Below are 16,130 nucleotides of genomic sequence, written 5' to 3' on the forward strand. Positions count from 1 at the left end.
TCTAATCATTCCTATTATGGATCCTGGATACCCTAATAAGTTTTTGGGAATCTTTTGAATTTCAACCACCTATTTCTGAATATGATTGGATTGTAAAGTGCACATGTTAAGGGAATTCATTCCAGTCCCCGTTCAATCTTACCACCATTTAGGGGGGGCGACGGGGGGCTACGCCCTTGGCGATGCCAGTAGGGTGGACAAGAGCATGCATAGATTATACAATAGTTAGAGAAGAGACGATTGAGAAGGGTTCTTGCAATAAGTGTGAGGATCCATATAAAAAAAAATGATATGCTTCATACAAAAAGTTCGACATACATGTATGATGCCGGCTGAAAGTGGCACATATTTTTGCGTTACGTAATCAATTTTCTTCTATTCATCATAGAATTAATATAGAAAACGACCATATATGACCTTGCTTAAAAAGAGGGAAATAGATTTTCGGATGTTAATGATCCACAATTTTAGGTGTCTCATACAAAATCATGACAGGAAGATGAATAATTGGGTAATATTTCTGTTGGATGATCCATAAAATAGGTTACGATGGCATATAATCACGAGTAAGATAATTTTCTTCATATTTTATAAGGGTGTTCATAATGCCCCATGGGGGTGTCCAATCTACCCCGCTACCTTCCCGAGAGCAGTGAAAAATTACCTATTACAAAATCGTCCTATTTGATTGAAATTGCCTTATTTTCAATACGATTTAAAACAGAACTGGTAGTTAACGAGTAATAGTATCATGTAATTGCTAGAAATCTGAATTATATTTTATTTTTTATTTAAAATTATTATATTAAAAACGGTTCCAACCACGATGCCGAAACCAATCAATCAAGCAATCAACCGACCAATAAACCAATCAGTCGATCGACCTACCAATCAACTAATCGGCCTATCAAGCAACCAACTAATCAAACAACCTACCAATCAAGCAACTAACCATTCAACAGACCAGAATGCTACAACCAATCAAGCAGCAAACAATACAATCAATCAAGAAAGGGGGGTCCCGTAGCGTAGTTGGCTACACGTTCGCCTTTTAAGCGAATGGTCATGGGTTCGCGCCTTACCGTCACGGCTGCCTGATGATGACTCGACTGACAACTTGTTCTTCTCGGAGGCATTCCTCCAACGTTACCCGGATTTAAATGGCAACCGAACAAGCAACGATCATTGGATACTCGACATGGACAAACGGACACAATGGACTCACGACAAGACGAACTGGCAACGACAAAAATAACGAATAATGGAAATCTAAAAATAGATTCTGTGTGGATTCTGTACAGCAGAATACCATAGTAGATCACGGTACAGTAGCGGTTAAGAACACAGAGTGCCTACCAAATAAATATATGAATAAAAAAAATACAATCAATCAAGCAATCAACCATTCAAGAATGCTACCAATGAATTAACCAACCAATTAATCAATCGAGCAACTAACCAATCAACCAACCCACCAATCAACCAACCCACCAATCAAGCAACCAACCATTCAACCAACTAACAAATCAATCAAGCAACCAAATAACCACTCCAGCAACCATTCAAGCAAGCTATTAAACAACCAATCAAGCAAGCTATTAAACAACCAATCAAGCAATCAACAAAAAAAACTAATTCAACTTACCAGCCGACCAACCAATCAAGCAACCAAATAATCAACCATTCCAGCAAGCTACCAACTAACCAAGCAATCAATCAACCAACAAAACAACATATCAACTAACCAATCAACCAAATAACCAATCAATTAAGCAACCAACTAACAATCAGCCAATCAATCAACAATGAAGCAACCATCAACCAACTAACCCAGCAACCATTCAAGCAAACTACCAATCAACCAACCAACTAATCAACCGAATACCCAACCAATTAAGCAACTAACCATTCTACAAACTAACAAATCAAGCAGCAACCTATCAACCAAATAACTAATCAATTAAACGACCATACATTCAAGCATGCTATCAATCAACCAACCAATCAAGCATTCAACCAATAATCAAGCAACCAACCAACTAATCAATCAATCAAGCAACCAACCAATTAGCCATCCAAGCAACCAACAAAACAACTAATCAACTAATCAGCCGACCAACGAATCAAGTTACCAATCAACCAACCAGTCAAGCAACCTATAAATCAAATAACCAACCATTCAAGCAAGCTACCAATCAACCAAGCAATCAAGCAACGAACCAACTAATCAACTCATCAAGCAACCAACCAACAATCAACCAACCAGTCAACTAAATAACCAACTAATCGACCATTCCAGCAACCAACCAATCAATCAAGCTACCAATCAACCAATCAAGCAACCAGCCAATAAACAAGCAACTAACCAAACAATCAAGCTACCAACCAATCAGCCTTTCAAGCAACCAACAAAACAACTAATCAACTAACCAGCCGACCAACAATCAATCAACCAGTCAAGCAACCAACCAACAATGAAGCAACCAACCAAGTATCAACCATTCAATAGGTCTACCAACCAGCAAATCAAGCAGCAACCAACCAATCAATCAATCATTCTACCAACTAACAAATCAAGCAACCAACCAATAATCATGCAACCAACCAACTAATCTACCAATCAAGCAATCAACAAAACAACCAATCAGCCATTCAAGAAACCAACAAAACAACTAATCAACTAACCAGTCGACCAACCAATCAATCAACCAGTCAAGCAACCAATCAACCAAATAACCAACCAATCAAGCAACCAACCATTCAACAGTTCTACCAACTAACAAATCAAGCACCAACCAACCAATTAATCATTCTATCAACCAACCAACCAATCAAGCAACAAACAATGAAGCAACCAACCAACCAATTTAGCAACCAACCAACTATCAAGGAACCAACTAATCAACAGTTCTACCAACTAACAAATCAAGCAACAATCAACCGATCAACCAATCAAGAAACCAACCAACAAAACAACTAATCAACCAACCATTCAATCAAACGGTAAAGCAACCCATCAACCAAATAACCAACCAATTAAGCTACCAATCAATGAATCCAGCAATCAGCCATTCAAGCAAGCTACCAATCAATCAAGCAATGAATCAAGCAATATAATCAACTCAAATTCTTAGATCTCATCCAAAGTTCAAATCAAGTGCGAGTCAAACACCACCCGACTCATGGCAGAGAGAATTGTGGACTTGTGGTTTGAATCATTGCTTGATTTCTACGTATCATTCTCCGTTGAATTAATCGAATTTACTTTCTTTGCTTAAAACATTGGAAAATAAATCCATAAGTAACATAAAATACGCTTCTATTGGGTTTTGGTTCTCTTTGAAGCGAAATCCTTTTGGCGATTAAGCGGAACGATGCGATTCTGCATGCAAAACTCAAGCACGATGCTCCCCAGAATCGCAAGCGATCTGAAATGGGACGAAATTTTTAATTTTCTGAGCAGATATCTATTCAGTCTCACCTATTTGGAAATAAATTGGAACAATAACCGTGGACCTGATTCCTAAAGACGAAAGCTTCAACCAGAATAGACTTTTAGAAAAATATGATCTAATTAATTAATAATCACAGTATCTACTTTTGTTAGGTATTTTAGAAATTAGTTATTAAGGTTATTCAGGAAAAAAAATTTGAGATTCGATATCATTGCTTCTATCGCTCCAAAAAAATTCTAACAAAATTCTGTACACTAGACGATCAACAGCTGAAATTCATTTAATTGCAACGCTTTTTAACTGTAATTCGATAGCTGCAACAGTTTTATAGTTATCGGATAGGTAACCGATAAACTTTAAAATTATACGAATTTCCATGGCAGCTACATTGAGCTGCAAAATCAACGTTTGAAGAAACCTTTGACTTCTAAAATTAGTAGCCGTTTATCAAACAGTTAGCAAACTAAGTCTTGTCTTGTCTTGTCTTAGCACATGAACGCTGCACAGCCAGTATAAAACAGTTAGCAAACTAAGCATTGCTAACAAACAAAAATTGAAAGATTTGACTGAAGCGTATTACTAAAACGTATTAAACTATGAACTTTTTTTTGTCCCGCGTTCACACAAAATTTATCTGGTCACATTATTCTATAATTAAGTCGAGAATTCAGTAAATCCACAAATAATTAATACGAGATTAGCAGTACCGCGATTTAAGATAATCTTTGGGAAACGCATACAAGTGAGAAGCTGCAGAAAATACTGTAAACATCTCATGAATATAATTCTGAATGAATCCGCTGGTTGTTTCCTCTCATGATTCAATTCTTTCACAATTTTTCCACGGTTGTGTTTCAAAAACAGTAAACTTTTCAATAAGATTTTCGATCCTTTCAGATCAAACGAGTGCGACAACGGGCCGTGGTTGGAGGCAACAAATAAGAAGCTGCTGACCTTTTCCTTCCAGTCCAATCCTTTCATTTGATGGCTATGCATAGTGGTGCGAAACGTCAGCTTTCCTGGATTGTTCAACACTAGAGTACATCTGTGTCCTGTTAATACTACACCACAGAGATTATTCAACACGAAAAGTGTATCTCCTGATGTACGAATCCCCGAGATAGTAAAGTGTGAGAAATAAAACCGTATCGGTGAAAGTAGCCTTGGACCACTTGTTTGGGATTTGGAGTATGATAAAAAAAATTAAGCCTGACGACGGATGACAAAAGCTATATTTTTCCCACGGGTCAAGGTAAGTTCGATTTAAAATATTCTATTGCTTTACATGATTATATATATTTGCTTCTATTCTTATCTTCAGAAAACGATTCAGAAATGGAAAAGCTCGTGCTCCTTGCTGACAAGGAATGGAAAAAAAAACTCAACATTCTAATTCATTTTACTCCGAACGAGTCGATTCTGTATTGGCTACAATAATAGTCCGGCTGATGGGAACAGCTGATAGGGAACAGGCAGTAAGCATGATGGCGTTATGGTTACGAAGTTTAGTCAATGTAACTGCTGCTCAATCAAAGCGATCGAGAAATTATCAAGCAGAATGTGATCCAGAAAGAGAGCGACTCAGAGTCACATAAATAACCTGGAGATTCCAGTACTTTGAGCAGTAGGATAAAGGATTATCTTTGATAACTCTTCTGCTTCTACTGCAATCCATACGTGAGGAGCAAAGCAAGCGGACCAGTAACGAAATCTAGAAACTCCCAATAGCTGCCAACGAAGCCAATGGTGATGAAACGGGGCCGGCGGAGGAGATCAAATCCCAAGTTGGGGCTCAGCGCTCTTGTGATCGAATTTGGCCCTCTATCGAAATCGAGTACTTTTGTTCCTTTGAAGTGGTGTATGACATATGCTGATGCCAGTAGTCGTGAGTATGTGCACGATAGAGGAAGGCCTGTCCTGGTGCTGCTACTAAACTGCTTATCAAACTTGTTCTATGCACAAAATTGAAAGCCAACTTTATCCGGAAGAATAATGGAGTAAGTTTGTGCTCTTTGTTCATATTCAAAATATTCTAGCATTCAATATAAGTTACTAAATTAGCACTTTAACAACAGCGGACTAAAATAAAGTTGAACGATAAATGGCTCATTCACAAATTACATAACGCAAAAAAAACACAGATTTGAACCCCCACCCACCCCTTCGTGACTTGTTTGTAACATTTCCTCTATACCCACCCACCCCCATCTGTGACGCATAAAGTCTTACTAAGATTTCACATAAATGATAAATTGGTTTTTCAGTGAACTTCCTTAACTTCATTCATAGTACATAATAATACTATCAAATTTGAATTTAATTAGAAAATTAGTTTTTTATATTATTTTATTATCTTAAATGTTTACCCGTAACAAAACTAAACAAACCCACCCACGCCCTAGACAAACCGTATCATTTTGTAACGCAATATTGTGTACCCACCCACTCCTTGATGGGTTAGGTATTTTGTGAATGAGCCCAAATAGAGTGCAATATATTTTGATACCAACTTTGAAATATATTCCGCTTCTGTATAAGCAGTTGTCTGCCTGTAATCGCATAACTGTCCCATATGAATAGGAATCCCAGCAAAGATGGGACAACTATGCGGTTAGTGTAGGCAAAAGCTGTTTCTTTCAATTTCTTCATTATTGTTAATGGCAAATGCGTTAAGCTATAACTAACTTCGGTAGTGGTGTGGTAATAATCTAATTATTAAGCAAAGAGGTTTATAGCGCACCACAAGCGAAGTTGAATTTACGTATTAAATACGAGAAAAACCTTACTTCGTTAGTCTTAGGCCGGTTTTCAACTTAACTGAGTATATAACTTAATTTGATACAATTCAATATGATTTAATTTGAATTATACAGAGCAGTTGAACTACAACTACACCTACGAGTCCTGGATGTCCCTCTAAACATTCTTCTTCTTCCTCTAACACTTATTATGATTTTTTTTAAATTTTAGATTCTGGTGGTGAAATATGGACAATCTCAGGACAATCAATATTTAACTTTCTATATAAGTTATATCAACGCTGAGTTTGGCCTAAAATGCACCCCGTGAGGTACCGTGAGAGAAAAAGCAGAGCGACTTAATATCTAAAGGTTTAAACATCTGTATTCTTTTCAATCCTATGGCAATAAAATTAATTGTATATTTGAACCTGTGTTTACACTATGATTATGCATTGAAATAATTTTATTTCAATTTGATTGAGATATAATGGATGAATTGTTGAAACGAACATGTCACAACCTCACCGAGGAGGGACTGAAGGAAGACCATCTGGTAATCGTGGTGGTCCGAGGAGGAACAATCCTCTGAAATGCCTTTTTCTGGTATTGCAGCAACTAGTCCATATTGGCACAGCATACAACATGGCTGGTCTAAAAATTTGTTTGTAAATCAAAAGTTTTTCTTAAAACAAAGTTTTGATTTTCCGTTTATAAGTGGATATAGACACTTAATATATTTGGTACGGTACATTTGGCTTGAAGGCCTTCAATGTGATTTTTGAAAGTTAATTTTTGATCTAGCAGAAGTCCTAAATATTTAGAATTCTGATAGTTTACCTGCAGTGAGCGATCTGATAAATAATTTTGGATCAGTTTAATAGCTAGTTGGTTGTTTGCTCATTGTTTGTTGGTTGATTGATTGGTTATTTAGTTGATTGGTTGCTTGATTGGTTGGTTGGTTGATTGTTGGTTGGTAGAATGATTAATTGGTTGGTTGCTGCTTGATTTGTTAGTTGGTAGAACTGTTGAATGGTTGGTTACTTCACAGTTGGTTGGTTGCTTGATTGGTTGGTTATTTGGTTGATTGGTTGTTTGACTGGTTGATTGATTGGTTGGTCGGCTGGTTAGTTGATTAGTTGTTTTGTTGGTTGCTTGAATGGCTGATTGTTTGGTTGCTTGATTGGTTGATTGGTAGCTTGCTGGAATGGTCGATTAGTTAATTATTCAGTTGATTGATTGCTTGATTGGTTGGTTGATTAGTTGATTGCTTGATTAGTTGGTTGGTTGATTGTTGGTCGGTTGCTTGATGGGTTGATTAGTTGTTTTGTTGATTGCTTGATTGGTAGATTAGTTGGTTGGTTGATTGATTTGTTAGTTGGTAGAATGATTGATTGATTGGTTGGTTGCTGCTTGATTTGTTAGTTGGTAGAACTGTTGAATGGTTGATAGTTGGTTGGTTGATTGATTGTTGGTCGGCTGGTTAGTTGATTAGTTGTTTTGTTATTTGGTTGATTGGTTGGTTATTTGATTGATAGGTTGGTTGATTGGTTACTTGATTAGTTGGTCGGCTGGTTAGTTGATTAGTTGTTTTATTGGTTGCTTGGATGGATAATTGGTTGGTTGCTTGATTGATTGATTAGTTGGTTGGTTGCTTGATTATTGGTTGGTTGGTTGATTGGTAGCATGCTTGAATGGATGGTCGTTTGATTGATTAGTAATTTGGTTTATGGGTTGCTGCTTGATTTGTTAGTTTGTAGAATGATTGGTTGCTTAATTGGTTGATTCGCTGGTTGGTTGGTTGCTTGATTGCTTGCTTGATTGGTAGCTTGCATTAATTGTTGGTTGGTTGCTTAACTGGTTGATTGGTTGGTTGCTTGATTGATTAGTCGGCTGGTTAGTTGATTAATTGTTTTGTTGGTTGCTTGGTTGATTGGTTAATAAGTTGATTGGTAGCTTGCTTGAATGGTTGGTTGTTTGATTGGTTAGTTGATTGATTCATTGGTTATTTGGTTAGTTGGTGTGTGGTGCATATTTTGCTGTTTGATTTGTTAGTTGGAAGAATGGTTGATTGGTTGGTTTCTTTTTTGTTTATTGATTACTTGATTGGTTGGTAATTTGGTTGATTGATTGCTTGACTGATTGATTGATTGGTTGGTCGTCTCGTTAGTTTATATGTTGTTTTGTTGGTTGCTTGAATGGTTGATTAGTTGGTTGGTTGAATGATTGCTTGGTTGATTGGTAGTTTGCTTGAATGGTTGGTTATTTGATTGATTGCTATTTGATTTGTTAGATGGTAGAATAATTGATTGGTTTGTTGATTGCTTGCTTGATTGGTTGGTCGGCTGGTTAGTTGACATGTTGTTTTGTTGGTTGATTAGTTGATTCGTTGCTTGATTGATTGGTAGCTTACTTGAATGGCTGATTGCTGGATTAGTTGGTTGGTTATTTGGTTGATGGGTTGCTTTACGTTTGATTGAATGGTTGATCGGCTGGTTGGTTGATTAGTTGTTTTGTTGGTTTCTTGATTGGTTGATTAGTTGATTGATTGATTGCTTAGTTGATTGGTTGGTTGTTGCTTGATTTGGTAGTAGGTAGAATTGTTGATTAGTTAGTTCCTTGATAGTTGGTTGTTTGGTTGATTCATTGTTTGTTGGTTGATTGATTGGTTTTTTAGTTGATTGGTTGCTTGATTGGTTGGTTGGTTGATTGTTGGTTGGTAGAATGATTAATTGGTTGGTTGCTGCTTGATTTGTTAGTTGGTAGAACTGTTGAATGGTTGGTTGCTTCATAGTTGGTTGGTTGCTTGATTGGTTGGTTATTTGGTTGATTGGTTGTTTGACTGGTTGATTGATTGGTTGGTCGGCTGGTTAGTTGATTAGTTGTTTTGTTGGTTGCTTAAATGGCTAATTAGTTGGTTGCTTGATTGGTTGATTGGTTGGTTGCTGGAATCGTTGACTAGTTAATTATTCAGTTGATTGGTTGCTTGATTGGTTGATTGATTAGTTGATTGGTTGATTAGTTGGTTGATTGATTGTTGGTCGGTTGCTTGATGGGTTGATTAGTTGTTTTGTTGATTGCTTGATTGGTAGATTAATTGGTTGGTTGCCTGATTATTGGTTGGTTGCTTGATTTGCTAGTTGGTAGAAGGATTGTTTGATTGTTTGGTTGCTGCTTGATTTGTTAGTTGGTAGAACTGTTGAATGGTTTATAGTTGGTTGGTTGCTCAATTGGTTGCCTCATTGTTGGTTGGTTGCTTGACTGGTTGGTTGATTGTTGCTCGGCTGGTTAGTTGATTAGTTGTTTTGTTGGTTTCTTGGTTGATTGGTTAATAAGTTGATTGCTAGGTTGCTTGATTGGTTAGTTATTTGGTTGATGGGTTGGTTGGTTGCTGCTTGATTTGTTAGTTGGTAGAATGGTTGATTGGATGGTTGCTTCATTGTTGGTTGATTGATTGATTGGTTGGTAATTTGGTTGATTGTTTGCTTGACTGGTTGATTGTTTGGTTGCTTGATTGGCTGGTCGGCTGGTTAGTTTATATGTTGTTTTGTTCGTTGCTTCAATGGTTGCTTGGTTGGTTGATTAGTTGATTAGTTACTTGATTGATTGGTAGCTTGCTTGAATGGCTGATTGCTGGATTAGCCAATCAAGCAACCAATCAACTAAATAACCAACCAAGCAACCAACAAACAATGAAGCAACCAACCAACCAATTAAGCAACCAGCCAACTATCAAGGAATTGGTTGGTTATTTGGTTGATCGGTTGATTGGTTGCTGCTTGATTTGTTAGTTGGTAGAATGGTTGATTGGTTGGTTGGTTGCTTGATTGTTGATTGGTTCTCAATCTTACCAACTAATCAGGTTATTTGGTTGATTGGTTGCTTGACTGGTTGATTGATTAGTTGCTTGATTGGTTGGTCGGCTGGTTAGTTCATATGTTGTTTTGTTGGTTGCTTCAATGTTTGCTTGGTTGATGATTAGTTGGCTGGTTGCTTGATTGCTTGGTTGATTGGTAGCTTGCCTGAATGGCTGATTGCTGGATTAGTTGGTTGGTTGCTTAATTGGTTGGTTATTTGGTTGATTGTTTGCTTTACTGGTTGATTGAATGGTTGGTCGGCTGGTTAGTTGATTAGTTGTTTTGTTGGTTGCTTGAATGGTTGATTGGTTGATTGCTTATTTGGTTGATTAGCTTGTTGGTTGATTGGTTGATTAGTTAGTTGGTTGATTGGTAGCTTGCTTAATTGGTTGGTTGCTGGATTAGTTGATTGATTGGTAGCTGGTCACTTATTTGGTTGATTGGTTGCTTTACTTGATTGATTGGTTGTGGTTATTTAGTTGATTGGTTGGTCGTTTCGTTAATTGGTAAGTTGTTTAGTTGATTGGTTAATTAGTTGGTTGCTTGCTTGATTAGTTGGTTGGTTGCTTGATTGTTTGGTTGATTATTTGGTTGATTGCTGCTTGATTTGTTAGTTGGTAGTATGGTTGATTGGTTGGTTGCTCAACAGGTTGATTGATTGGTTAGTAAGCTGGTTAGTTGATTAGTTGTTTTGTTGGCTGCTTGGTTGATTGATTAATAAGTTGATTGCTAGATTGGTTGGTTATTTGGTTGATTGGTCGTTTGATTGGTTATTGGTTGGTTGCTTGATTGGCTGTTTAGCGTCCCACCTAACACCAGGACTTGGGCTTGTGCGCTTTGAGCGGCACACGGTCGCTTTGGAGCCTACATGCGGATACATGCAGCTTTTTATAGAGGTTAAACAGGGCCTACCGTCAAACCCCACCACATACTAGTCAGGCGCCATAACTCGCAGATGGCCTGGGGAGGGATCGTCAAGCCCTTGGACATAGTCCCTGCTGCCCCCGACCAACCAACCCATCAACCAAATAACTAACCAATCAATCAACTAACCAATCAAGCAATCTAGCAATCAACTTATTAACCAATCAACCAAGCAACCAACAAAACAACTAATCAACTAGCCAACAAGCAACAAACCAATCAACCAGTCAACCAACCAACCAATAATGAAGTAACCAACCAACAATCAAGCAACCAACCAATCAACCATACTACCAACTAACAAATCAAGCAGCAACCAACCAATCAAGTAAGCTACCAATCAACCAAGCAATCAAGCAACCAACCAACCAACCAACTAATCAACCACCAAGCAACCAACAAAACAACATGTCAACTATCCAGCCGACCAACCAATCAATCAACTAGTCAAGCAACCAATCAACCAAATTACCAACCAATCAACCATTCTAACAATTATCAAATCAAGCATCTATCAATCAAATAACCAACCTTTAAAGCAAACTACCAATCAACCAAGCAATCATTCAACCAACCAACTAATCAACCAATCAAGCAACCAACAAAACAACATATGAACTAACTAGCCGACCAACCAATCAATCAACCAGTCAAGCAACCAAATTACCAACCAATCAAGGAATCAATAAAAAAGCAGCCAACCAATCAACCATTCTTCCAACCAAGGATGTTATCGATCATTTAGTAATTTGCGTTCGATCATTTAGTAGTTTGTCAATAGCTCATTCCAAAAGCTGAATTTCAAAATGTATTATATGGTGGACTTCTAGTGCGGAGGTTTTTCAACAACTCTTCCTAATGGTTCATTGTTTGAATTTCACTAGTAACGAAGATATAGCTATAGTTTCAGTAACTTAGACTAAATGATAACAAAATTCCGATCACTTAGTTTAAGAGACTGCAACTAGCGCTATAACTCCGTCACTAGTGAAATTCCAACAATAAACCATTACGCAGAGTTGTAGAAAAACCTTCGCACTAGAAGTCCACCATACAACACATTTTGAAATTCAGCTCTTGGAATGAGCTATTGACAAACTACTAAATGATCTAACGCAAATTACTAAATGATCGATAACATCCTTGCTTCCAACTAACAAATCAAGCAGCAACCAACTAACCAAATAACCAACGAATCAATCAACTAACTAATCATACAACCAACCATTCAAGCAAGCTACCAATCTACTTATTAACCAAGCAACCAACAAAACAACTAATCAACTAACCAGCCGACTAACCAATCAACCAGTCAAGCAACCAACCAACAATCAAGCAACCAACAATTCAAGCAAGCTACCAATCAACCAAGCAATCAAACAACCAACCAGCTAATCAACCAATCAAGCAACCAACCAATCACCAATCAAACAACCAATCAACTAAATAACCAACCAATCCAGCAATCAACTTATTAACTAATCAACCAAGCAGCCAACAAAACAACTAATCAACTAACCAGCCTACTAACCAATCAATCAACTTGTCAAGCAACCAACCAATCAACCATACTACCAACTAACAAATCAAGCAGCAATCAAATAATCAACCAAGCAATCAAGCAACCAACCAATCAAGCAACCAACAACTAATAAACCAAGCAATCAACAAAACTTATCAACTAACCAGCCGACCAACTAATCAACCAATCAACTAAATAACCACAACCAATCAATCAACCAGTAAACCAACCAGTCAACCACTCAAGCAACCAACCATTCAAGCAAGCTACCATACCAATCAATCAATCAATCAATCAAACAAGCAATCAACCAATCAAGTAACTTAGCCACTTAGTCGATTGATGTGTAACAAAATGGATCTTCGGGCCTCTCACCAAAAGTTCGTTTTGAAGTGATCTTAAAATAGGTATGTATTCGTAATCATTACGGTAATTTATTACACATTACGGTAGTGTGGGCAGCAATGCGATTCACCAAGTTATGCAAATGTATCTCCGTAAATATAATCAATGATTCATATTGAATAAATGTCATCGTGTATTTCCGTCGTGCGTCCACAATGTGGTCCTTGAGGTCCGACAACTCAAGCAGATTAAAAATCTCGGCATGACGGCATGCCATACCGGAACCTCGACCGGAACTGCAATAGGGTTTCTGACGGTATGGCCGTTTGAAGAAAAACTCTCGGCTGGTACAAAGATCTGAAAAAAAATAACAAATCCTAAAATTACACTATTCCGTTATAATTTTTTTACTAAATAACCTACCTTTCAAATAAAAATCTGCGATCCGATCGTTATTTCAGCAGCATATCAAAATAGCTCTTAGAACGAAAAAAATAATAACAGGATTCCATTTGTGCCCATGCCCTCTCTATGCTGAACGACTCCCGGACTTTTCCCGGCCTCCGTCATGGCCATTTCCTATAGATGACAGTTCCGGATCGGCAAGACCAGGAAACATACAAATTGAAATGAACGTAGGAAAGTTGTTTTTTCTGTAGTTGTCCGGATGTTGTCGATGTGTGTTCGGTTGAAGCTTTTATTAACACACGGTATACCGCACTACTTTGTCACTCGGCCATGGGAATTTCGGGAATTTCGCAAGTTCCATTGATATGTTGCGTGCCGTCCGAAGTGCCGTCATTGTATGCACCATTGCAAGTGGTTGTAGGATGATGAACGGTTTTGTTATTTTGCTTTTTATCGGATGAAGCACCAATGTTTGCCTATTCTTGAGGAGTGCTAGAAGCTGCCAAATGGGAATTGATCGGCCATGCGCGGTCTCATGGGCGAAACTATGTCGATTCCGCTGCACTAGTATAGCTTCATAATATGTATGTTTGAGAGTTTGGAATCAGACGTCACAATTTTTTGGTTATTAAAATATATATATAAATAAATATTTGTACCTTTCGTACGAATGGTCATCGTCACATTCCAATGATGTGGTTGAATCCCTTCTTATTAAAAGAGACCGAAGCCCCCGACGACCGAAAGTCGTCCTCCGATTCCGACTCTTCCTTCTAATCTTCAGCAGGAGCGGCAGCAGCACCAACGGCAGGAGCACAAGCATCGTCAGCTGGAGCGGCTCTACCAGCTGGTATCGACAAGAGCTTCTCGCGACCGGAGGCCATCAGTTCCTCCACCGACTTGCCCTTCAGCTCGTTGACCACCTTGGTGACGTGAGTTGAATCGGCCTCGATACCAACCGAGCTCGGGATCTTCTCGATGTCGGCACTCGATGGGCTGGCGTTGCCGCCGAGGACAGCCAGGAGGTATACAGCCTTTATATTGTCGGATGCCTGATTATTGCTGCATTACTAGCAGCGAGGGAACATCATTCATGGCACCCAATGTCAGAACTGATAGAAGCAATTCCATTCCTATCAGCTTCTAATCTGTGAGGTGGATGAAACATCAATTGTAGCAAGCCCAGGATCACAACTGGGTGAACTTTTGATGGCAGGCAATTCCGGAACTGGTGACTTGGCTGAGGGTACTGTAGATGGTGGAAAGATTGATGGAAATGGAACAGTTGCGACTGACCGCACCGAGACCTGAAAAATATCAAAATAAATTCCTTATTAGGTATTTCATTAAATTTTAAAATTTCAACTAGGGTAAGATTGAAAGTTCAAATATTTTCACAATATTTGTTTAAAAATAATTGTTTAATAACTTTATAAAAATACGGGAACTGTTTTTAAGAAATGATTTTAAAGGAGGTGGGCCAAAATTGGGATCAGGGTGATTGTTGGGTGTTATACCCTGCCTATACAACTTACCAATCCGTTGACAAATCTGTGATCCGGATGTTATTGAAACAGCAGCATTGAATAGCAGCTTTTGGTTCAAAAGCAATAACAGCCTACCTGGCTCACGTTTCATTTCTCCTCTGTCTTGAGCTGTGCGCCGTCTGTTCTTCTTGTCGGCCACTTCCGGGAACAACAAGACTAGGCCGCAATCAAATTGTATCCAACATCGAAAAGATCTTCACGTTATCCGGGAATGATTTTTTACGTCCGGTTGGACCTTCCAGACCGGACCGCGCGATTTCATCGGTCTTGGTTCCATTCGTCTTAGGTGCCGTAAATGTTTGCACCCGCACACCCTGTTTTTCTTATTCGTTAAAAGACCACTGGTTTACTGTTGGGCAATTGGGCCTGTCGTGTGGGAATCTGTAATATTCTTGGGACATCCGTGGAGCTCGGAATTGTAGAACTGCGACGGTTGCTGGCGGATTAATTGATTCCGTAGCTGGTAAAACTGCGACAGTTTCTGGTGGATTAATCGATTCCGTAGCTGGTAACTTTCGATAATGTCTAGGATCAGCGATTCGCAGAGCTGAGACAATACCCCACCGATGGTTCGGGAGCTAGTTTACCTTTTAGCCATCCGTCAATCGTCGCCTACGAGGTTGATGTCCGACAGCTGCTGATGCTGGTTTTGATTTTTCAGAAGTTCCAAACGAAAAGCTGTATATACAAAATCAATGGCATTAAAATATTGCAATTCTACTGAAATACAACAAATAATTACCTCATATCAAGAACTTCACTGGGAACTATTTATATATATTAATATTTGTCGACCGCACCTGATTACACTGTATGGAGGATAAAAACATTAAACAAACTCGCCTCGATTCATTCACTTTTGAATCAGAAACAGGAGGTAAACAAAAATGGAAATGACAACTGTTGTCAAACTGACGGGATTTGAATTGAGGGGCTTCTCAATGGTCGAGTGATTGTAATAATTGTAATCCGTCACTCCCCAGGGGTATATAGTGGTGCCCGAAAAAATGGCCACCACTCCGTCTATGTATTCGTCAATGGTACCATCATTTCAAATACTTCCCAGTAAACCTTTACCAGTTTATAAAGATTACACTGGGTCAAATGCGATCGCATAGTTTGTCTGCATAAAATGAGCTAATTTATCCAAAATTGACACAAATTTCTCATCAGTACTTCCGAATATCTATTATTAGATAAAGGTTTGAATTTTTAGTCGCGAACAAAAACTATATGTAGGGGGAAAGACGGCTTTGTCAGGTTTTGTTCTATTATTAGGGGGGGTTTTGTCGACCAAATTTTATGAAATTTGGCCACAACATTCTTTGATATGC

The 16,130-nt window shown here is 38.4% G+C and overlaps 2 long non-coding RNA genes across 3 annotated transcripts; one reads left to right on the forward strand and one right to left on the reverse strand.

The window, feature by feature from the left end:
* Positions 1 to 4,116: 4,116 nt before the first annotated feature.
* On the forward strand, positions 4,117 to 6,595 carry LOC134227661 (uncharacterized). Its single transcript, XR_009983718.1, has 3 exons — positions 4,117 to 4,707; positions 4,777 to 5,452; positions 6,426 to 6,595. It is a non-coding gene; the product is annotated as an uncharacterized LOC134227661 (long non-coding RNA).
* Positions 6,596 to 12,881: 6,286 nt separating this feature from the next.
* Positions 12,882 to 15,748, reverse strand: LOC134222844 (uncharacterized). Of its 2 annotated transcripts, XR_009982441.1 has the most exons (5): positions 15,539 to 15,748; positions 14,872 to 15,474; positions 13,909 to 14,556; positions 13,265 to 13,822; positions 12,882 to 13,198 (listed from the first exon to the last, which is right to left on the reverse strand). It is a non-coding gene; the product is annotated as an uncharacterized LOC134222844 (long non-coding RNA). The 2 variants fall into 2 exon arrangements; XR_009982442.1 differs by lacking the exons at positions 14,872 to 15,474; positions 15,539 to 15,748 and adding an exon at positions 14,785 to 14,857.
* Between the last annotated feature and the right edge of the window lie 382 nt (positions 15,749 to 16,130).

Source organism: Armigeres subalbatus, chromosome 3, assembly GCF_024139115.2.
Source record: "Armigeres subalbatus isolate Guangzhou_Male chromosome 3, GZ_Asu_2, whole genome shotgun sequence".
Classification (NCBI taxonomy): Eukaryota; Metazoa; Arthropoda; class Insecta; order Diptera; family Culicidae; genus Armigeres; species Armigeres subalbatus.